Source organism: Equus caballus, chromosome 12, assembly GCF_041296265.1.
Source record: "Equus caballus isolate H_3958 breed thoroughbred chromosome 12, TB-T2T, whole genome shotgun sequence".
In the NCBI taxonomy this organism is placed as follows: domain Eukaryota; kingdom Metazoa; phylum Chordata; class Mammalia; order Perissodactyla; family Equidae; genus Equus; species Equus caballus.
Window position 1 is genome coordinate 40,643,550 of NC_091695.1, and position 23,709 is coordinate 40,667,258.

A 23,709-nucleotide genomic window follows, 5' to 3' on the forward strand; every position below is an offset into this window, starting at 1 on the left:
TTATTTAAAAATGAGTTAAAATTTAAGACACTTACAGATGAACAAAAGCTGATGGAGTTCAATACCACTAGACCTAACCTATGAGAAATGTTAGAAGGTGTTCTTCAGTTTGAAATTAAAGAACACTAGACAGTAACTCAAAGAAGAAATAGATATGAAGAAAAGAGTTCTCTGATAGAGGTCAATATATAGGCAAATATAAACACAAGTATTATTGTAATTTTGGTGTATTAATTTACTTTTTATCTTCTAAAGGATTTAAAACACAAATACATTAAAAATAATTTTAAATCTATGTTTAAGTGTATAGAGATGTAATTCATGATATCAATGTCATAAACAGGGGGACCATATAGCTGTATAGATGTAGAGACTTTTAAGCAATTGAAGTTAAGTTGGTATCAATTTAAAGTAGATTGCTATAGCTTTAGGATGTTACATGACAACCAAAGAGAAAATACACAAAAGGAAATGATAAGGGAAACAAAGCATGTCACTACAACAAAATGAACTAAAGGAGAAGAGAGGTCAGTAATAGGGGGAATGAGAAAGAAAAAAGCTTTAAGAGATACAGAAAACCATAGAAAAATGGCAGAGGTAAGTCCTTCCTTATTAGTAACTACCTTAATTGTAAATGTGTTATACTCTCCAGTCAAAAGGCAAAGATTGGAAGAATGGGTTAAAAATAGGATATAACAATGTGCTGTCTACAAGAAAGATTCATTTTGGATCTAAAGACACAAATAAGTTGAAAAAGAAAGGATGGGAAAAGATATTTCATGTAAATACTCACCAAAATAAAACTTTGTTGGCTAGACCTGATATGAGACAAAATAGACTTTAGCTCAAAAACTGTTATAAGAGACAAAAAAGGAATTTCTGTATTGATTTTAACTAAGTCAATTGAACAAGAACATACAACAACAATAAACATAGATGCACAAAACAACAGAGCCCAAAACATATGAGGCAAGCACTAACAGAACTGAAGGGAGAAATAGAGAAATAGAGAATTCTGTAAGAGTTACATAATTCAATAAAACATTTTCAATAATGCACAGCAGTATGAGACGAAATAGCAATGAGAAACAGAAGACTTTAACACTATTACCCACCTAGACCTAATATGCATATAATAGAAGCCAACAGCAGAATACACAAAATTCTCATGTGCACATGGAATATTCTCTGGGATAAACCATTTACAGGACACAAACAAGTCTCAAGTGAAATAAGACAGGCCCCAAAGGACAAATATTGTATGATTCCACAAATTCAGAGAAAAAAAAAGTAGATTAGTGGTGACCAGAGACCAAAGGGAAGGGAGAAGAGTTATTGGTATATTGAGCACAGAATTTCTGTTGGGGGTGAGGAAAAAGTTTTGACAATAGATGGTAATGATAGTTGCCCAACAAGGTGAATGTAATTAACGTCATTGGTTGTGTGCTTGAACATGATTAAAATGGCAAAATTTTTATATGTATTTATAATAAAAAGGAAACACTAGAATTAATATAAAAATGAAAAACAAATATGAACATTGATGGATATGATAAGTGGCTCACAAAACATAAACTAATAATTATCTGGTCTTTGCAGGAGATATTTGCTGACTCCTGATATAACAGTAATCTCAGGCTCTGTGTTGATTATTTTAAGGCATCGTCTCTCTTTGGTCTTCACCTTCTAAAACTTCTATTACTCTATCTTCAAGTTCACACAGTCTCTCTCGTGTGTCCACACAGCTGTTAAATCTTTACAGTGAAATTTTATATCAGAAACAATACTTTTTGAGTTCTAGAATTTCAATTATTTTCGTTTGTTTGTGTCAACTTCTCTGCTGAGAGTGCCTATTTCTTAGCTATGAATTTCATATATTATTAAATCATATTTTATTTACATCTTTGAGGATACTTATACAATCACCTGAACATATTTATTGGTTAATTCAAAATTTGTCTCGTGGCTGGGGAAGATTTGAATGACTTCCGTTCTCTTGAGACTGAGTTTTGTTTTCTTGGTTCTTCGTGTGTCAAGAAATTTTTAATTGTATCTTTATAATTATAAACATTAAGTTGTGGAGATTCTGGATTCCATTATTATTGATCAGTAATACTGATTCTTTCATTTTAGTGGGTAATTTTCATGTCTGGGATTGAAATACAAACTTTTTCTTATGCAACTGGGCTCAGCTCAAATTTCTGTCTTTAGCGGACCTGCTTTGAGCTTATTCTTCACATGCATGTTTCAGGGGCCAGTCCAGGATGTGTGGCAGACATAACTGAGAGAACCCCTCTTTGCCTCTTTCATTCGCTGGAATCCTCAGTCTCTTCAGTGTTCACAGTCTCCCAGGGTCTGTGAGCTGGCTCTCCAGACCACAGGAGGGCAGGTTTTGCACATGTACCCAATCACTGTACTTACTGTGTGGATTGCACCTTAGTTCAGGTTATAACCATGGAAATGAGATCTTCCTTACATAGCTCCCTATCAGTATCCTCTGAGACAGCATACACTATACACCACAGTCTACCTGCTTCTGTTCACCCTCCGATACTCCAATACTCTCTTGGTACTTGCTTTTTGCGTTATGCACAGGCTTTACACTTCTTTTATGATGGAGTGCAGGACAGGCTGCAGAGTTAAAGTTCTTAATTCCTGGAAACTGAAATGGACCCATAAAAGGCTTTTAAGAAAAGTATTATGATAGAATCTTTTAATTTTCTTTATTAGTGATTCATTGAATAAACTGGAGGAGAAAAAGCAGTGGTAGGGACATCACTTAAGAGACTATCAAACAATTCTTAGGAAAAATTATGGGGGTTTTAATTAGAAAGGTGTACCTGAAAATGGCAACAAGTAGCTGGATTGGCAAAGCTATCTGTGGAAAGATACAGTAAAACTTCCTGATGGTTTTACATTTTTAAGGAGGTTATGATATGGCAAAAGGAGGATAAAGGATGATATCTATATCTTCAGCCTGAGCAAATGGATGAATGCTGATACCATTAAATAAGATGAGGGAAGACAGGAAATGGAGTCCATATGGAAGAGAAAGTCAAGACTTCTGTTTTGGGCATAATAAATTGGATGTGCCTACTAGTCATGCAGGAGGAGATGTCAAGTTAGGGAAAGCAGTACTAAAAATATAGACCTGCTTTAAAACAACCTACACCAAATATAACCTCTAGCCAGGCTGATAGTCAGCTACAAAATACTCAAGAAACCACCTCCCCATGAGCGATACTCTACAGGGGAAATATATGGTCCAGCATGCATGCTCTAATGTGACCAGTTCATTGTTAAGGCCAATGTCCACTATTAATCGTCAGGTCCCCTTTTTTATTGTTGCTATATGTTTTTAATATTCCTTCTGCCCATTAGAACGTCCTCTTCAGCCAAAATTCAAGAATATGCAGTCTCATACTTTGTCTGGAGTCTTCATTCCTTTAAAATGTTGAATATATAAATGTTTAGATGTAAATAAAGCAACTAAAAACTTCATGGCATGAATCACTAAATGAAGTCAGACCTCACCTTCGCTCCATTTCAGGGACAGGAGCCACACTGGCAGCTTTGTAAAAAAAAAAAAAAAAAAGCTATAAAAACAGTTGGTAAGTGTGACATAGTGTCAGACGACATGGGCTTCGGGTACTTAGATAGCTGCCTTAGTGATCACAGTCTTGTGCTGACTGAATACTAGTAAGCTTAGAGAAACCTACTCAGCATCATTTCCTAGAATCCCTTCCCTTTGTTGACTCAATGCAATATCCCAACTTCCTTTATTCCTTGAGTTACCAGTCATCCCACCTGCCTGGACACTCTAGGCTTAATTATTAATAACATTCTTTTTTGATCTCAAAAGAATCCCTTTGAGGATAAAAATTTTATGGTCACTCTACTTATTTATGACTGGAAAGTAGAGAGGAGTCTTACAACTCAGAGTTTGGGGAAAGCCAATCACCACTAATGCATGCATGACTTTTGATAATGATGAAAAATTTATTATGAACCCTGATGTAAGACACTGACTTCGAGAACACACAGAATGTCATGAGATTCTTTTCTGCCTAGCCTCTTTCAGGATAAAAGAAGCCTTAAATAATTGGGGTAAAGAGGTGGAAGTAATGAGCCATGCTCACTGTCGTAGAGTAGAAATTGTTTACTGGTGGCTCTTTGCATGATGTCAGTAACAAAAGCCCTTACCTATTCCTAGTCTCAAGATGTCAGTTCTTCCCAGCTTGATCTATAGATTGAATGCAATCAAAATCAAAATCTCAGCAAGTTATTTTGTGGTTTCTGACAACTAATTCTAAAGTAATCTGGAGAGGTGAAAGGCCAAGAATTGCTAAAAAAAATATTGAAGAGGAAGAACAAAGTTGGAGGACCAACACCGACTTCAAAACTTGCTAGAAAGCTACAGTAATTGAAACTGTGTGGTATTAATTAAAGAATAAACAAATAATTTAAAAAAACAGTATTGAGTGCCCAGAAATAGACCCACATAAATATAGTCAACTGATCTTTGATAAAGGAACATAGGCAATGCAATGGAGGAAAGATAGTCTTTTTGACAAATGGTGCTGAAACAACTAGACATACACAAGCGAAAAAGTGGATTTAGCCTGAGACTGTACACCTTTCACAAAAATTAATTCAAAATGCATCACAGAATAAATGTAAAACACAACACTATAAAACTCCAGGAAGATAACATACAAGAAAATCTAGACACCCTTGGGTTTGGTGATGACTTCTTGGATACAACACCAAAGGCATAGTCCATGGAAGAAAAAATTATAAGCTGGACTTAATTTAAATTAAAATTTTTTGATCAAGAAAAGACATTGTCAAGAGAATGAAAAGGGGCTGTCCTCATGGCCAAGTGTTTAATTTCACATGCTCTGCTTGGGTGGCCTGGGGTTTCATTGGTTTGGATACCAGGTGCGGATATGGCACTGCTCATCAGGCCATGTTGAGGCGGCATCCCACATAGCACAACCAAAGGCACTCACAACTGAATATACAACTACGTACTGGGGGGACTGGGGAGAAGAAAAGGGAGAAAAAAAGGATTGGCAACAGATCTTAGCTCAGGTGCCAATCTTTAAAACAAAAAGAGAGAGAATGAAGAGAGAAACCACAGACTGAGAGAAAATATTTGCAGAAAACATATCTGATAAAGAATTGTTAGCTAAAAAATGCAAATAACTCTTAAAACTCAACAATAAGAAAATTTTAAAAATCCTGATTAAAATAGGCCAAAGACCTTAACAGAGACCTCACCAAAGAAGATATACAGATGGCAATTAAACATATGAAAAGATGCTTCACATTATATGTCATCACAGAAATGCAAATGAAAATAAAGAGATAACACTGCATACCACTACATACTATTAGAATGTCCAAAATCCAAAACACGGGCAACCCCAAATGCTGGTAGGATGTGGAGGACCGAAACTCTCATTCATTGCCAGGGGAAATGCAAAATTGTAATACCACTTTAAAAGACACTTTGGAGCTTTCTTAACAAAACTAAACTTACTCTTACCATATGATCCAGCAAGTATGCTTCTTGGTATTTACCCAAAGGAGTTGAAAAGTTATTTCTATGCGAAAATCTGCAAATGGATGTTTATAGCAGCTTTATTTATAATTGACAAAGCTTGGAAGCAACCAGGATGTCCTTCAGAAGATGAACGGGTAAATAAACTGTGGCACATCAGATAATGGAATGTTATTCAGTGCTAAAAAGGAATGTGCTATCAAGCCATGAAAAGATATGGAGAAAATTTAAACTCATGTTCCTAAGTGAAAGAAGCCAATCAGAAAAGGCTACACATTGTACAATTCCAACTGTATGACATTCTAGAAAAGGCAAAACTAAGGATACAGTAAAAGAGCAATGGATGCCAGGGGTTCAGGTGAAGGGTGGGAAGAATGAATAAGGAAGCATGGGGGATTTTTATGGCAGGGAAAATACTCTGTATTATACTATTATATTATACTATAATGGTGGATACATGTAATGACATTTGTCCAAATCCATAGAATGTACAACACCAAGAGTGAACCCTAATGTAAACTATGAACTTTGGATTGTTATGATGTATCAGTGTAGGTTCATCGGTTTTAATAAATGGACGATTTTGGTGGGGGATGTGATAACAGTGAGGCTATGCATGGGGGGCGGTGAGGAGGTGGACGGGAAATCTCTGTATCTTCTGCTCAATTTTGCTGTGAACCTAAAACTGCTGTTAAAAATAATGTCTACTTAAAAAAGGGATTCTGAGGGGCTGGCCCCGTGGCTGAGTGGTTAAGTTCGCGCGCTCCGCTGCAGGCGACCCAGTGTTTTGTTGGTTCGAATCCTGGGCGCGGACATGGCACTGCTCATCAAACCACGCTGAGGCAGGGTCCCACATGCCACAACTAGAAGGACCCACAAAGAAGAATATACAGCTATGTACCGGGGGGCTTTGGGGAGAAAAAGGAAAAAAATAAAATCTTAAAAAAAGGACTCTGAAAGCCATCAGCAAATAAAATGCAAATATGTACTTTAGTTTTTTAACCTTTTGTTATTTTCTGACCAAAGAAATGTGCCATGTAAAAATTAGAATATAGATAAAAATTAAAAACACATTTTAAACTGTCCTTAATTCACATTCTGTAAGAAAACAGACCTGGACTTTTCAAAAAAGGAATGTTCTGGAAAAAATAAGTGGAGTGATCATTCTAGATTGAAAAAAACATGTAAAACAAAATTCAATGTGTAAACCCCAACTATATCATGGATGGAATAAAGAAAAATAACAGCTAGAAAGAGATTTTGAGGACTTTTGTGACAATTTGAATATGGTCTAATAGCTGATAAGATGGAATTATTGTTAGTGTTCCTATGTTTGATAACGGAATTATAATAGTATTGGAAACTGTCCTTATTCTTAATGCACGCATGCTAAAAACTTCAGGAGTCATGTGTCATATGATTTGTAACTGCCTTTCAAATGATTCAGCAAAAAAGTGTGTGTGTGTTCAAATACATGGAAGGAAATAAAGCCAATGCAGCAAAATTAAATCTCCTAGTGAATCTGGTTGAAATTTATATGAGGATTCACTATAGTATTCATTTAAACTGCTTTTCATTTTTGAAATTTTTCAAAATAAAGAGTACTTGGGAATAAATCCACCCAAATGGGAGCCAACATTGACATCATTTTGTTATATTTATACACATCACAAGTACATGTTTTAAGTAAAATTGGGACGTCTGATATGTGTATGTGTAATTGTATAACCTCTTTTGACATATTTGTTTATAGATATATATCACATTTTCTTTTCAATACAATATTTTTTAACATAAATTTGGTAACATACACAAAATAATACACACAAATATTCTCTACTTATCTTCATTAAACATCATTGTAATCACAGCATTATTATATTAGTCAAGGTAACTGGTTGCAGTAAAAAATGCAGAATCATAACTGGTTACCTGAACAAAAGAATGATTCTCACTGATGTCATAATTTCATGTGGATCAAGTAGCGATCTAGGCCCACATCTTCTAGACAATGACTAAGGAAACAGTTCCTTTCATCATGTGACTTTTTCATCAATGAGCTCTTTGTTTCCAGACATGTTGTCAGATGGAATAGGTAGAACCAAAATTTATCTTATATGGACAGACCTGGAAGTAGTCTACGTCACTTCTGTCCACAGTTCATGGTCAACACAAAGGTGCATGGGCCATACTTAATTACAAGACTGGGAAGTAGCAGTCTCCCTCTTTGTCCAGAAAAAAACAGAAGAAAAGGTGAGCATCTAGCCAGATTATGCAATAATTAATAATTATAGCCATATATTTTGCACAACATGGATTTCCTTTTTGTGGATGTCAAGAACAGATGGTTGAATTATCATGCTCCTCATTACATAAGTGTTCTCATTCATTTGGCCTTGAAATCTCCTCATATACACGTGTATACATCTGTTTCACTCTCTTTCCATGCTCTTCTCCCATTTCTCTCCTTCACATATAGCAATTATTATAACATGTTAACTAAACTATTTTAAATTTATATGTTTTCACCAAACAAGTGACATTGTTTCATTTACATATATTGTAATTTACTTATTAAGTAAATGTGCCATTTTCTCATAATTTTCATTTGTACAATCATCACTGTGTTTCTGAGACAAATACACATTCCTATGTGTATTTCTAGTTTATTTTCCTAATTGCGGCAACAGTGTGGTTCCATCACACTGTTCTTAACCCCTCTTTTGGGAAAGGACAACCAGATTGTCTCCAAAGACCTGATACCACAGATGTCACAACACTTAAAACACTTACATGTGACCATTTACTTTGAGTAAATTATATATCTTTATATATAACTGCTTTTTGTTTTGACTGACCAGGCTTTCCAGTAATCATCACTACATCATTTCCTTAATCATAGTGCTTCTTTATATAGATTCTATACCATTCTGAATTGAAACACAAATAGAGGAACAAAGTATATATTGTGCCACAACTCAGACTATAAAAGATTTAACAATTGTATTATAAGTATAGTGTGAGTGAAGTGAAGATTACAGAGCAGTTGCCCAATCCCAATTTTCGTCCTTTGTTAATATTACTCGTCATACAGAATCAGCACAGTTTCTTTATTCCAAGTCATCTACAGAAAGACGCCCTTTTCCAGAGACCTGTGAAATGTGGAGTTCTCTTTCCCTTTTATTTTTTAACCATATAATTCTCCATTTAGTCATTCTCCATCTTACCTAATTCTTCCTCTTAGAACTTTGTATAAGTTCTTCTGTCTTGATTGTGGCTCTCTTCTATCCTGCTTTAGAGGAAACATGTTGTCTAACATCAGCAAACCCACACTCAGTAGAGAGGAACTCTTATGCAACCCTTTAGTAACTCTCGTATATTTTTTCACAGATGTTGCTTTCACATCAGGTTTGTTTTTCTGTTAGAATGTTCCATATTCTGTTTTCCAGGTTAACTGAGACATAATTAACATATAATATTTTGTAAGGTTAAGGTGTACAATATGATACTTTATACAGATATATTTCATGAAATTATTACCACAATAGGATTAGTTAACACCTCTATCACCTCACATAATTACCCTTTTTTGTGGGTGGTGGGGACGTTGGAGGTCTACTTCCTTAATGACTTTCAAGAATATACCTCAGTATTGATAACTACAGTCTCCAGGCTGTACATTAGATCCCTAGAACTTATTCATCTCATAACTGAAAGTTTGCACCTATTGACCCACATCTCCTCATTTGTCCACATCCTCCAGCCATGGCAAGCACCATTCTACTCTCTGTTCCTATGAGTTCAACTTTTTTTGTTCCTGGTGACAAGAGAATAAGCTATAGTGATTACACAAATGAACATGACGAAGAAGTTAAAGTATATTGGTACCAAAACATCAAAACACACAAAAAATAACACAATAAGAATCAAGGAAGAACAGGCCTACAGAAAGTCAGAAAACAATTAACAAAATAACAGTAGTAAGTCCTTACCTATCAATTATTACTTTAAATGTAAATTGATTAAATTCTCTAATCAGAAGACATAAAATGGTTGAAGTGATATAAAACAAAATCCAGTGATAAAACAAAACGAACAATCCAATGATATTCTGCCTACAAGACACTCATTTTAGCCTTAAAGACACAATTTACTGGGATGAAATCATGGAAAAAATACTTCAAGTAAATAGTAACCAAAAAGGCAGGGGTGGATATACTTATATCAGATAAAATAGGCTTTAAACTAAAAGTAGTAAAAAGAGACAAAGAAAATCATTATAACAGAGGGTTAATACATAAAGAAGATACAACTGTAAATATTTATGCACCCAACATCAGAGAAGCTAAATATATAGAGCAAAAAGTAACCTAGGTAAAAGGAGAAAAAACATCAATATGATAATAGTTGAGGAATTAATATCCCACTGTCAACAATAGAAAGATCATCCAGAAAAACAATCAATAAGAAAACAGAGCAGTTGAACAACACTAAGGACAAATGGACCTAAGAGACATATGGAGAACTTTCTATTCAATAACAGTAGAATAAACATTCTTCTCAAGTACACGTGGAATATTTTCTAGGATAGACCATAGCTTAGGTCACAAAACAAGTCTTTGCATATTCAAGAAGATTGAAAGGATACCAAGCATCTTCTCTGACTACAGTGGTATGAAACCACAAATCAATAACAGGAGAAAAACTGGAAAACTCACAAATACATGGAAATTAAAACCACTCTCCAGAACAACAAATGGATCAAACAAAAAATTAAAGGGGAGATTAAAAAGTATCTTGGGAAAATGAAATTGAGAACACACAATACCAAAATTTACGGAATGCAACAAAAGCAGTTTTAAGAGAGAAGCTCATAGTAGTAAACATCTACATTTAGAAAAAAGAAAGATCTCAAATAAAAACCCTAACTCAATGCCTCAAGGAACTATAAAAAGCAAAACAACTTAAGCCTAAACTTAGCGGGAGGAAGGAAATAATAAATGAAATAGAGAACAGGAAAACAACAAAAAGATTAACAAAACTAAGCGCTGGTTCTTTGAAAAGATAAACAAAATAAACAAACCTTTAGCTAAAGTAACTGAGTAAAAAAAGAGAGGATCTCAAATAACAAAATTATAAATGAAAGAGGAAACATTACAACTGATACCACAGAAATACAAGAGGCCACTTGAAAGAACCATATGCCAACAAAGGGGATGAACAAGAAGAAATGGAAAAACTTCTAGAATAACCTATCCAGACTGAATCAGGAAAAAATAGAAAATCTGAACAGATCAATTACTAGTAAGGAGATTGAATCAGTAATCAATCATCTCTGAACAAAGGAAAGCCCAGAACCAGATGGCTTCTCTGCTGAATTTTACAAAACTTTAAAAAATAATTAACATTAATCTTTCTCAAGCTCTTCCAAAAAATCAGAGAGGAGGGAACGTTTCCAAAGTCATTTTATGAGGCCCGCATTACCCTGATACCAAAGCCAGAAAAATTCACTACAAGAAAGGAAAATCAGAGGAGTAAAGTCAGCATCGTATCACAGTGAGTTGTTCCCTTTGTCTCTCCCCTCTAGATTTCAAGCAGTAGGACATCCATTGGCCAAAAAAGGACTCCCTATACAGCGCATCAGAATGTCTGAGAGATCCATGCATCTATACATCTGAAGGTGTGTGGATTGGACTTCTGGGAGGTGATGGAGCTAGGGGAACAGCACCCTGCCCCTCCAGTGGCAGTAGTGCTCCAAAAGGCAGATACCCGCAGCAGTGGTGGTGGTGTCCTGATCTGAGATTTCAAAAAAGGCAATGGCACCAGAGACCAAGGCTGCAGAAGCAGCAAAAACATTCTTGGTTTCCCCCTTTCCCTCTCTCAGTGGTAGCAGAGGGTGCCTATGATGTGATGATTCCAGAAACACAGCGGTGCTTATGGCCCAGCTCCCTCCCTCTCCCACAGTGGTGTCAATCCAAAACGTGAATACCTCTAGCAGAGGCAATGATGCCCTGACCTGAGGTTTCCAAAAGTGCACCAGCTCTTGAGGCAGAGTCTCCAGGATCAGGAGCAGAGCTCATGGCTGAGCCCCTCCCCCTCCCCCTCCCCCAGCAGTGGCAGGTAGCACTTGTGACCTAAGATTTCACAAATTACAATAGAGCCTTTGACCCAGCCACAAGTGACAATACCCCCAACACCAGCCTTATCAGCAGCTGGTGACTTATATAAGACTCATGACCCCTGGCAGAGGCAGTAACACCCATGACTCAGCCCCTAGCAGTGGTGTTGCCCACAGCCAAGATAACCCAGAAGCAGCAGCACGGGTGGTGCATGATGCAGCAGCACCTGAGCCTGTGGAAAACCCACAGAGAGCCAGTGGGGGACCATGAGACCCAGGTGACCCCAGAAGCAGCAGAGGAGTGCACTGACACTTGTGAAAACATTCCCTAGACTTTAAAATGTCACTTATTTTTCACCCATATTTTTACAATAGGTTGTTCTTGTTCTATCACCTAACTCTTACCTGTTTCTCAGTATTGGCAGGAGGTTAACGTTCAGATGGTGTTTGCACCAGTTCACCGTTGCTGACACCTGTGTGGCGTTTGCTCCCATCTTGCTCCTTGACTGCTTGCTATACTTCTTGGCTGGCCTTTCTGTCGTGACCATCACGGTAAATAGTACTATGCTCAGTAAGTCAACACTTTGATCTTGTACATTTTCCAAGCCTTGACTTTGATGTTGACATTCCACCTTTGTTTAAAGTCAAAATCCTGTTTGTGTCTTCTTTCAGGTGCAAAATGGACAATGCCCCCATTCCAAGCCATGGGAATGACAGTGAACACCTGTGTGAGTGGTATCGGACAGATGACATCAGGAGGTCTGGTTTATGCCATTCAAGACTGGCACACCCTCCAGCTGGTGGTTTCTGTGCCAGTATTTGTCATCTTTCAGTCTTCAAGGTATAAGCTCTCTTAGTCTTAGAGGATTCTGGAATGAAAGATGCATGGAGTCAGGACACATGAATTCTGTTTTGTCCTTGGTCAACACTTGATCACGTGCTCTACTAATATATGTAACTCCAGAAGATGAACAGACAGCATTGCCAGATTACATCATGGACACTAAGTTAAATTTGAATTTCAGATAATCAACAAATATTTTTGTATAATAATATCCCAAAGGTCACATGGTGCATTGTTACACTGAAAATTATTCATCATTTTTGTGAAATTTCTATGTATCTGAGAGTTCTGTATTTTTATGTGCTAAGTAGACAAAGTATAGAATGTCCCGTCAAATTCAACTTTTGGATAAATAACAAGCAATAGTCTAGTACAAGTATGTCCCAAATATTGCATGGAACATAGTTAAAGAGTTATTTACTGTTTATCGACTACAAGTTTAAGTAGGCACACCGTTTTTAGATGCTGATATTGGCATTTACCCTGAATAAGAGGGAAGCCAATATGACTCCAAGTCTGTGTTCCCACTAGTGAAAGTGCACTGCATTAAGATGTCATCCTCATACTTTCCTAGTTATGGTACAAGAAAAAGTAAATTTATATTTTCTGGGATAACTAAACAATGGTGGGTATCATTTAATACCAGTGGAGGGGAAAGGCACGAGCAGGGGAGGAAAAACTTATATTCTACCCTCCTAGGTTCTGTGGATGGCTTAAGAATTAAACTGACATAAGATAATTAACAGGAGAAATGCATGTAAATTTATCTAATATTTTATATGTTCATGTGAGTCTTCAGAAGAAAAATTAAGACCCAAAGAAGCCATTAGACCTGAAAGCTTATATACATTTTTACACACACATAAAAACTATAAGTTGTGGAGATGTGACATGACAAAGTGGCTTGGACTAGGGGCAAGAATTTGTGGGACTATGGCTAGGAAATATATGGGGAAACTAAGGTAAAATAAGTCATTTCAGTAAGTTTGTTTGTACAGGTCCTTTTTGGTGTCAGCCCCCAGTCTTGGTGATAAGAAGATTCTTCTCTTCCTGGTGCAAGAAGGGCATCTTTTCATGGGAAGTTTTATGACCTACTTTTAGGTAAAAAGTGGAGGATAGAGAGCTCTTCCTGCATCTGCTGTTCCTCAAGTGCCTTCAGCTCAAATAATCAATATATCAAAACAGCATATTTTGGATGGCATAGTCCAAACTCCTTCCCATCTCTGGACAAAGGTAATATGTAAAATGGGCAAATGAGAGTTAACTGCACCTCTGTTCTGTTCTTTGATCAGATGGCTGGCAGAGTCTGCTCGGTGGCTTATTATCATCAACAAACCTGAAGAGGGCTTGAAGGAACTCAGAAAAGCTGCCCACAGAAATGGAAAGAAGGATGCTGGAGACACCCTAACCCTGGAGTTGAGGAGGATGAGAGTTGGATTTTGGATGTAGAGAAGACGTGACTTGACATCCATATTAGTCAGTATTCACAAAAGGAATGCAAGGGAAGGTCTCAGGAGTGGTTATGTGTCTTCTGACCTCACTGTACTCATTCTGAATGAGTGTCAACATCGTTTGGGTTAAAATTAAAAATTGGCATACTGTTGCCGAAAGTATTGAACACCCGTTTTACTCAATGGAGGCAGAAAGCACCGAGTATGAACAATTACAAAAATTGTAGATTCACAAAGAAAAAATAGAGAATGCGCAAAGAAAATTAAAGAAGCAAAAAGGAGAAACTGCAACACATACCACTGAAATACAAAGGATTATAAGAGAAACTATGGAAATTTATACACCAACAAATTGGGTAATCTAGAAGAAATGGATAAATTCCTAGAATTGTATAATCTTCCAAACTGAATCAAGAAGAATAGAGAATCTGAATAGACTGATAACAAGTAAGAAGATTGAAACAGTAATCAACACCCCCACAAAAAAAGTCCAGGACCAGGCAGCTTCCCTGTTAAATTATATCAAATATTAAAAGAAGATTTAATACCTATCCCTCTCATTCTTCCAAGAAATTGAAATGGAGGAGATGCTTCCTAACTAGTCTATGAGGCCAACATTATGTTGATACCAAAACCAGACAAGGACAGCACAAAAAAATAAAATTACAGGCCAATATCACTGATGAATAGATGCAAAAATCCTCAAAAAAATATTAGCAAATCGAATACAACAATACATTAAAAGGATCATACACCATGATAAAGTGGGATTAATTCTAGGAATGCAAAAATGGATCAACATCTGAATATTTATCAGTGATACACTACATTAAAGAAAATGAAAAATAAAAATCATAAGGACATTTCAATAGAAGCCAAGAAAGCATTCAACAAGAAACAACATCTATTTACGATAAAAACTCTGAATAAAATGGATATGGAAGGAAAGGATCTGAACAGCTTACTTTTTAAATATTATATAAAACACTGAAGAATCCATCAAAAAACTATTAGAAATGATAAAAGAATACAGTAAAGTTGCAGGGTTCAAAATCAACATGCAAAAATCAGTTGCCTTTCTAACACAAACAATGAAGTAGCAGAAAGAAAAATCAAGAATACAATTACATTTTCAATTGGAACAGAAAGAATAAAATACCTAGGAATAAATTTAACTAAGGAGGTGAGAGACATGTACCCTGAAACCTATAAAACGTTGTTGAAAGAATTCGAAGAAGACACAAAGAAATGGAAAGATATTCCATGCTCATAGACTGGAAGAATTGACATACCTAAAATATCCATTCTTCCTAAAGCAATCAACAGATTCAATGCAATACCTGTCAAAGTCCCAATGACATTTTTCACTGAAATAGAAAAAAGAATCCTAAATTCTACGTGGAACAACAAACAATTTTGAACAGCCAAAGCAATCCTGAAAAAGAACAAAAGAACAAAGTTGAAGGTATCAAACTCCCCAATTTCAACGTGTAATACAAAACTATAGTAATCAAAACAACATGGTACTGGCAGAAAAACACATACACATATCAATGAAACAGAAGTGAGAGCCCAGAAATAAACCTACAAATCTACAGACACTTAATTTTTGACCGAAAAGCCAATAACATACAGCGAAGAAAGGAGTCTCCTCGATAAATGGTGTTTGAAAAACTGGACAGCCAAATGGAAAACAATGAAAGTAGACCAGTATCTTACACCATACACAAAAATTAACTCAAAATGGGTTAAAAACTTGAATGTAAGACTTGAAACAATGAAATATATGAGAAAAATATAGACAGTACATTCTTTGACATCAGCCTTAGCAATATCTTTTCAAATATCATATCTCCTCAGACAAGAGGAACAAAAGAAAAAATATACAAATGGAACTACATCAAACTAAAAAGCTTCTGCACAGCAAAGGAAGCAATAACCAAAGTGAAAAGACTAACACTGAGAGAAGATATTTGCACCTCATATATCTATGAGGAATTAATATCCAAAATATATTTAAAAACTTATATAACTCAACACTGAGAAAACAAACAACCCAATTTAAAAAGGGGCAGAGGTTATAAATATACATTTTTCCAAATAAGATATACAAATAGCCATGTGACATATGAAAAGATGTTCAATATCAGTAATTATAGAGGAAATGCAAATTAAAATTTCAATGAGATATTACTTTACACCCATGAGAATGGCTATTACTCAAAGGACAAGAAATAACAAGTGTTGGAGAGGATGTAGAGAAAAGGGAACTTTCATACACTTCTGTTGACAATGTAAACTGGTACAACCACTATGGAAAAGAGTATGGAGATTTCTCAAAAAATTAAAAATAGAAGTACCATATGATTCATTTATTCCTCTTCTAGGTATTTATCCAAAGAACACGAAAACATTAATTTGAAAAGATATATGCACCCCTATCTTCATTGCAGCATTATTAACAATAGCCAAGACTTGGAAGTAACCTAAGTGCCATAAAAGGATGAACGGGTAAAGAAGATGTGATATATATCACATGTACAACATGTATAACATGAATATACACACAATAGAACACTACTCAGCCATAAAAAGATGAAATCTTGCCATTTGCGACAACATGGATGGACCTCGAGGTTAAAATTATGTTAAGCGAAATAAGTCAGACACAGAAGGCCAAATACCGTATGATTTCACTCATATGTTAGATATTGAAAAACAAGAACTCCAAACACAGATGACATAGAGAATAGTTTTGTGGTTACTAGCAGGGAACAGGGTGGTGGGAAGGCGAAAGGAGTAAAAAGGCACATAGGTGTGGAGATGGATGGCAATTAGACTTTGGGTAGTGAACACAATGTGGTCTACATATAAGTCACAATATAATGACGTTTACCTGAAATTTATGTAATGTTATAAGCGAATGTCACCTTAAAACGTAATTAAATAAAAATTATTTTAAAAGAAGATTGTATATGGTTCTCACTCTAACTGTGTAAGAGAAAGTAATAAGTAATCCATTCCCTTCAGATTAATGTTCTGATGACCATTTTTCAGAGCAGTAGTGTCACTAGAAGGATTAGTGACCATGATTAGTGACTAGAGAATAAGGAGGTTCTCCTATTTGTTCATTCACCCGTGCACTTTCTTTCATGCGATATTTAGTGAGTGCTGACCTGTGGCAGGTTTCTTCCTATCCCTGGAAATACGGCAGTGACCACAACAGTCCAAATCCAAGTTGTGTGGAGTTTACACGATCCTTATTACAAGTTTCAAGAGCATGACTGAGTGGAAACGCCTCAGAGAAGTCTTTCTCATTCTTGTTTTCCATCTCAGATAAGGGAGGCAAATTTTGTCTTGCATAATTAGTTGAATCATTCTTCATGTCATGCACATCTATACATATAAAGTACTTACTGAAATATTATATTGTGCCATGCATGGCACTAGATCATGAATAACAGAATAAATCAGAGTTCTAGCATTTAAAGAGCTTTTACATTAATATGAGAGAGAAAAATTCATAGACATTTTTAAATCCAAATATTTAAAAAGATAACGGAATGTAAAGAATGCTAATGGATAGAAGGAAAAGAAATCTACCTTTTATTGACGAAGGAGAAGATTAGAAGTTAGCCGTTCAAAGAAGAGGAATAAAACATTTCTGGAAACATACAATGGCACATCTGGTGGAATTTGATTTTTTTTAATTTTATAAAGATAATTCAGAAACTTGTGGTCTTACTCCTGTTTAAAATTCCATCTGATAGATTGCCAAACACACCTGCTCCAGACAGTTCTTCTAACTTAAAGCTGCGCCACTTTATGTCAGTATCAATCTGTTGATTGCTCCAGATCTCCAGGAAGAGTGGCCTTTCATTTCTCTGAATTCCCTTCATCGTGGAATTTTCTGTAATGAGCTTCATGGTATTGGTTCATTTGTATAGATGGTAAGAGAATGGAGCTAATATTATTTGAATAATTAATAAATCAATAACTGCCTGATCTGGACTACATATAATTCTATACGCACATTTGTGACCTCATGCATGCCTTGGAAATCCTTGTGAGGGAGACATTTTTTTCTCCTACTTCTCGTGATCCTAATTCTTTTACATTTTCTTCTTTTTTTTGATGTATAATCAACATACAACATTATTTTAGTTTCAGGTGTACAACATACTGATTTGATATTTGTAAATATTCTAAAATGTTCACCACAATAAGGCTAGTTATCATCTGTCACGATATATAGTTACAAAATTTAGTTTGCTTGTAATGAGGAATTTTAAGATTTACTCTCTTAGCAATTTTCAAATATAAAGTACAATATTATTAACTATGGTCGTTATGTTGTACACTACATCCGCATGTCTTATATATTTTAAAATTGGAAGTTCTTGACGTTTGACTCCCTTCACCCATTTTGCTCACCAACCCCCGCCCCCCGACTCTCCACCTCTGGCAACAAGTAATCTGTTCTTGGTATCTATGAACTTGGTTGTGTTTTGTGTTGTTTTGTTTTAGATTCCACGTATACGTGAGGTCATATGGTATTTGTCTTTCTCTACTTGACTTATTTCACTTAGTACAATGTCCTCAAGGTCCATCCATGTTATCTCAAATGGAAAGATTTATTTTTTATCACTAAATAATATTCCATTGTATATATACCACATTTTCTTTATACATTCATCCATCGATGGATACTTAGTTGTTTCTATATTTTGGCTGTTATAAATAATGGTGCAATGAACATGGGGGTGCATATATCTTTTGAAGTTAGTGTTTTCATTTTCTTCAGATAAATAACCAGAAGTGGAATTAGTGGATCTTATAGTGGTTCTATTTTTAATTTATTGAGGAAGTTCCATACTGTTTTCCATGGTGGCTGCCTTAATTTACATTCCCACCCACTGTGCACAAGCATTCCTTTTTCTCCATATACTCACTAAGGCTTATTTCTTGCCTTTTTGAGGGTAGCCATTCTAACAGGTGTGAGGTGTTATCTCATTGTAGTTTTGATTTGCATTTCCTGTATGATTAGTGATGTTGAGCACCTTTTCATGTACCTGTTGGCCTTCTGTATGTCTTCTTCAGAAAAATGTGTGTTTATATCATCTGCCCATTTTAATCATATTATTATTTCTTGTATGAGTTCTGTATGCATTTTGGATATTAAATGGTTATCAGACATGTGATTTGCAAATATCATCTCCATTCTGCAGGTTGCCACATCTTCTTATTCTTATTCATCTTTTTAATGACAAGGAAATTGAGGCTTGGAGATGTCTTGTTACCTTCCTCAAGGCGTATTCCTAGTATGTGGCAGAGCCATTGTATGATGCCAGGTTATACAGCCTGGGTATAAATCACACTACATCATGATCTCCCCTGATTTCATCTTCATATTTAATTCTAGGCATCTCAATCAAGGAGGCACAACATACACCAAGATTTCCCTTAAAGATGCTGACCCCAAAACCAGAATAAAAGCTCTCAGAAATTATTCTCCATCTTGAAAATAACTGTTTTTCTACTAAGAGAAGCCAGCTGAGAACCAAGCTCACTGGCCAGAATTTTCATGCTTTTCTGGTATAAATGAAGCTTTGGACTCTAAATGGAGCAACTCTTCATTTAGTTTGCTTCCTCATCAAAATCTCTAACCGACACATCCATTTGATGCCCAGCAGCCAAACTGAGTCTCATGTTAGAACATCGTTGTCACTGTAAAATTTCCCGCAGGCCCCTTTAGCTCCCTAATTCATCTTTCATACCACTTTTACACCTGTCATTGCATCTTCCATGGCTATATTTTCCAGAGGAAAGAAAGGAAGTCAACTATCTTGTCCTCTGTTGGGGGCTTTACAATGTCTACCATTTTGTGACAACTAAACAGTTTGCTGTTTTTGTTGTTGAAGTTTTTGAGATCCTTCATGCCAGGGGAGCCGGAGACAGCATAGAATAAACCTGTGTGTGACTTGCTCCGCACACCCAATCTGCAGAAAAGGATCTCTTTACTGGTCTTTATGATGTAGGCTTCAGACAGTGCACGAGGAATGTTAAAATAGTGGAGACATGAAACAGTGGCGATATCTCACTTCAAAGATATGACATGCTTATAGGGACAGATTTGAAATAAAACATGAAGAAGCCACAAAGATAATTACTATGTTTGGAGGTAGTGAAATGTTATGAAAAGGCTAACATGGAACTAGTTGTACCGTGAGGAGTTCTTTTTTGAAATTGAGGTCATTTTGGCATAAAACATTGTGTGACTTTCAGGTGTACATTATTATATATCAGTTTCTGTTTGTAATGCATCGTGTTCACCACCAATAGTCTAGTTGTTTTTTTTTTAAAGATTTTATTTTTTCCTTTTTCTCCCCAAAGCCCCCCGGTACATAGTTGTATATTCTTCGTTGTGGGTCCTTCTAGTTGTGGTATGTGGGACGCCACCTCAGCGTGGTTTGATGAGCAGTGTCATGTCCGTGCCCAGGATTCGAACCAACGAAACACTGGGCCGCCTGCAGCAGAGCGCGTGAACTTAACCACTCGGCCACGGGGCCAGCCCCCAATAGTCTAGTTTTTTATTCATCACCATACATATAGATGCCATTAACCCCTTTTGCCCTCCCCCCACCTCCTTCCCCTCAGGTAACCACTAATCTATTTTCCTCATACATGTGTTTATCTCCCTCATATTAGTGAAATCATATAGTGTATGTCTTTCTCCATCTGACTTATTTTGCTTAGCATAACACCCCGAAGGTCCATCAGTGTTGTCACAAATGGCACTATTTTGTCCTTTTTATGGCTGAGTAGTATTCCATTGTATATGTATACCACATCTTCTTTATCCATTCATCCATTGTTGTGCACTTGGGATGCCTCCACATCTGTTTATATCCTCTGTTCATTTTTTTATTTGGTTGCTCATGTTTTTATTGTTGAGTTATATGAGCTCTTCATATATTTTGGAAATTATCCCTTTGTCATTTATATGATTTGCAAATATTTTCTCCCACTTGGTGGGTTGTCATTTTGTTTTGTTGGTGATTTTCTTTGCCATGCAGAAGATTTTTAATCTGAGGTAGTCCCATTTGTTTATTTTTGTTTGTTTGTTTCCCCTGCCTGAGGAGACGTGATATTCCAAAAGATACTGCTAAACAAATGCCAAAGAGTGTATTGCCTATGTTTTCTCAAGAAGTCTTTTGGTTTCAGGTCATAGGTTCAAGTAAGTCTTTAATGTGTTTCGTTAATTTTTGTGTATGGTGTAAGACAATGGTCTAGTTTCTTTCTTTTTCACATTGGTGTCCAGTTTTCCAAACACAATTTATTGGGGAGGCTTTCTTTTCTCCATTGTGTGTTCTTGGCTCCTTTTCTGAAAACTAGCTGTCCACAGATATGTGGATTTATCTCTGGGCTTTCAATTCTCTTCCATCTATCTGGGTGTGTGTGCTTCTGCCAGTGCATGCTTTATTGATTCTATAATTTTGCAGTATATTTTGAATTCAGGGATTGTGATACCTCCAACTTTGATCTTTCTTCTCATGATTGCTTTGACTATTTGGGATCTTTTGTTGTTCCATGTAAATTTGAAGATTCTTTGTCCTATTTGCATGAAGATTGACATTAGAATTCTGATTGGGATTGCATTGAATCTGTAGATTGCTTTACACAACATGGACATTTTAACTATGTTTATTCTCCCAATCCGTGAGCATGGAATACTTTCCATTTCTTTCAATAATGTATTATAGCTTTCTGTCTATAGGTCTTTCACCTCCTTGGTTAAATATATTCCTAGATATTTTATTATTTTTTTGGCAATTCTACATAGAATTGTATTCTTGATTTCTTCCTCTGCATGTTTGTTATTAGTGTATACATGCATTGATTTTTGTATGTTGATTTTGTACCCTGCAGCTTTACTGTACTTGTTGATTATTTCCAACAGTTTTTTTTTTTTGTGGTTTCTTTAGAGTTTTATACAGAGAGAAACATGTCATCTGCAGATACTGACAGTTTTACTTCTTCCTTTCCAATTTTGATCCCTTTTATTTCTTTTTCTTGCCTAATTGCCATGGCTAAAGCTTTCAAACTATGGTGAATAAGACTGGCAAGAGAGGGCATCCTTGTCTTGTTCCTGTGCTCAGAGGAATTGCTTTCAGTTTTTCACTGTTGATTATAACGTTAGCTGTGGGTTTGTCATATATGGCCTTTATTATGTTGACTTGCTTTCCTTCTATAGCCATTTTATTGAGAAGTTTTATCATAAATGGATGCTGAATCTTGTCAAATGCTTTCTCTCTTTGTAATATTGGGATGATCATGTGATTTTTATTCTTCATTTTGTTAATGTGGTGTATCACATTGATTAATGTGCCAGCATGGAACCATCCCTGAATACTGGAAAATGTCCCACTTGATAGTGGTGTATGATCCTTGTAATGTATTGCTGTATTCGATTTGCTAATATTTTATTGATGACTTTTGCATGTAAGTTCATCAGAGATGTTGGTCTGCAATTTTCCTCTTTGTGTTTTCCTTTCCTAGTTTTTGTCCTGGGGTAATGTTGGCCTTGTAAAATGAGTTAGGAAGGTTCCCTTCCTTTTCAATTTTTTGGGAGAACTTGAGGATGGTTATTAAATGCTCTTTGACTCTTTGGTAGAATTCACCAGAGAAGCTGTCTAGTCCTGGACGTTTGATTTTGGGGAGGATTTTGATTAGTGTTTCAATCTCTTTACCTGTGATTGGTCTATTCAGATTCTCTATTTCTTCTTGATTCAGTTTTGGGAAGTTGTATCATTGTAAGAATTTATCCATTTCTTCTAGGTTATTCAGTTTGTTAGTGCATAGCTTTTCATAGTATTCTCTTATACTCCTTTCTATTTCTGTGGTGTCCATTGTAATTTCTCTTCTTTCATTTCTAATTTTACTCATTTGAGTCTTCTCTCTTTTGTTCTTAGTGTCTGACTAACAGTTTATCAATTTCATTTATCTTTTCAAAGAACCAGATCTTAGTTTCATTGATCCTTTCTATTGTTTTTTTAGTCTCTATTTCATTTATTTCTACTCTTATTTTTATATTTCCTTCCCTCTATTGACTTTGGGCTTTGTTTGTTCTTCTTTTCTAGTTCTCTCAGATATAGTGTAAGATTCTTTCTTTGAGATTTTTTGTGTTTCTTGAGGTAGGCTTGTATTGCTATGGACTTCCCTCTTAGTACCACTTTTGCTGCATCTGGTAAGTTTTGGTAAGTTGTGTTTTCATTTATTTGTCTTTAGGTATTTTTTTATTTTTCCTTCAATGTCTTCATTAATTCAGTAGTTGTTCAGTAGCACGTTTTTCTGTCTCCACATATTTGTGACTTTCCAGCTTTTTCTTGTAGTTGACTTCTAGTTTCATACCATTGTGATCCAAACTTGATATGATTTCAATCTTCTTAAATTTATTGAGGCTTGTTTTTTTTGCCAACATATGGTGTATCCTTGAGAGTGTTCCTCATGAACTTGAAATGAACGTGTATTCTGCTGTTTTGGGATAAAATATCCTATATATATCTATCAAACCCATCTATTCTAGTGTTTCATTTAAGGCTGTTGTTTCCTTGTTGATTTTCTGTCTGGATGGTCTATCCATTAAGGTAAGTGGGTTGTTAAGGTTCCCACCTATTATTGTGTTGCTGTGAATTTCTCCCTTTAGGTCTGTTAACAGTTGCTTCATATA

General features: G+C 35.8%; 1 pseudogene; it reads left to right on the top strand.

The window, feature by feature from the left end:
• The window catches only part of LOC100064573 (organic anion transporter 7-like), a 35,604-nt pseudogene that overhangs the window by 5,895 nt on the left and 6,000 nt on the right, over positions 1-23,709 (top strand).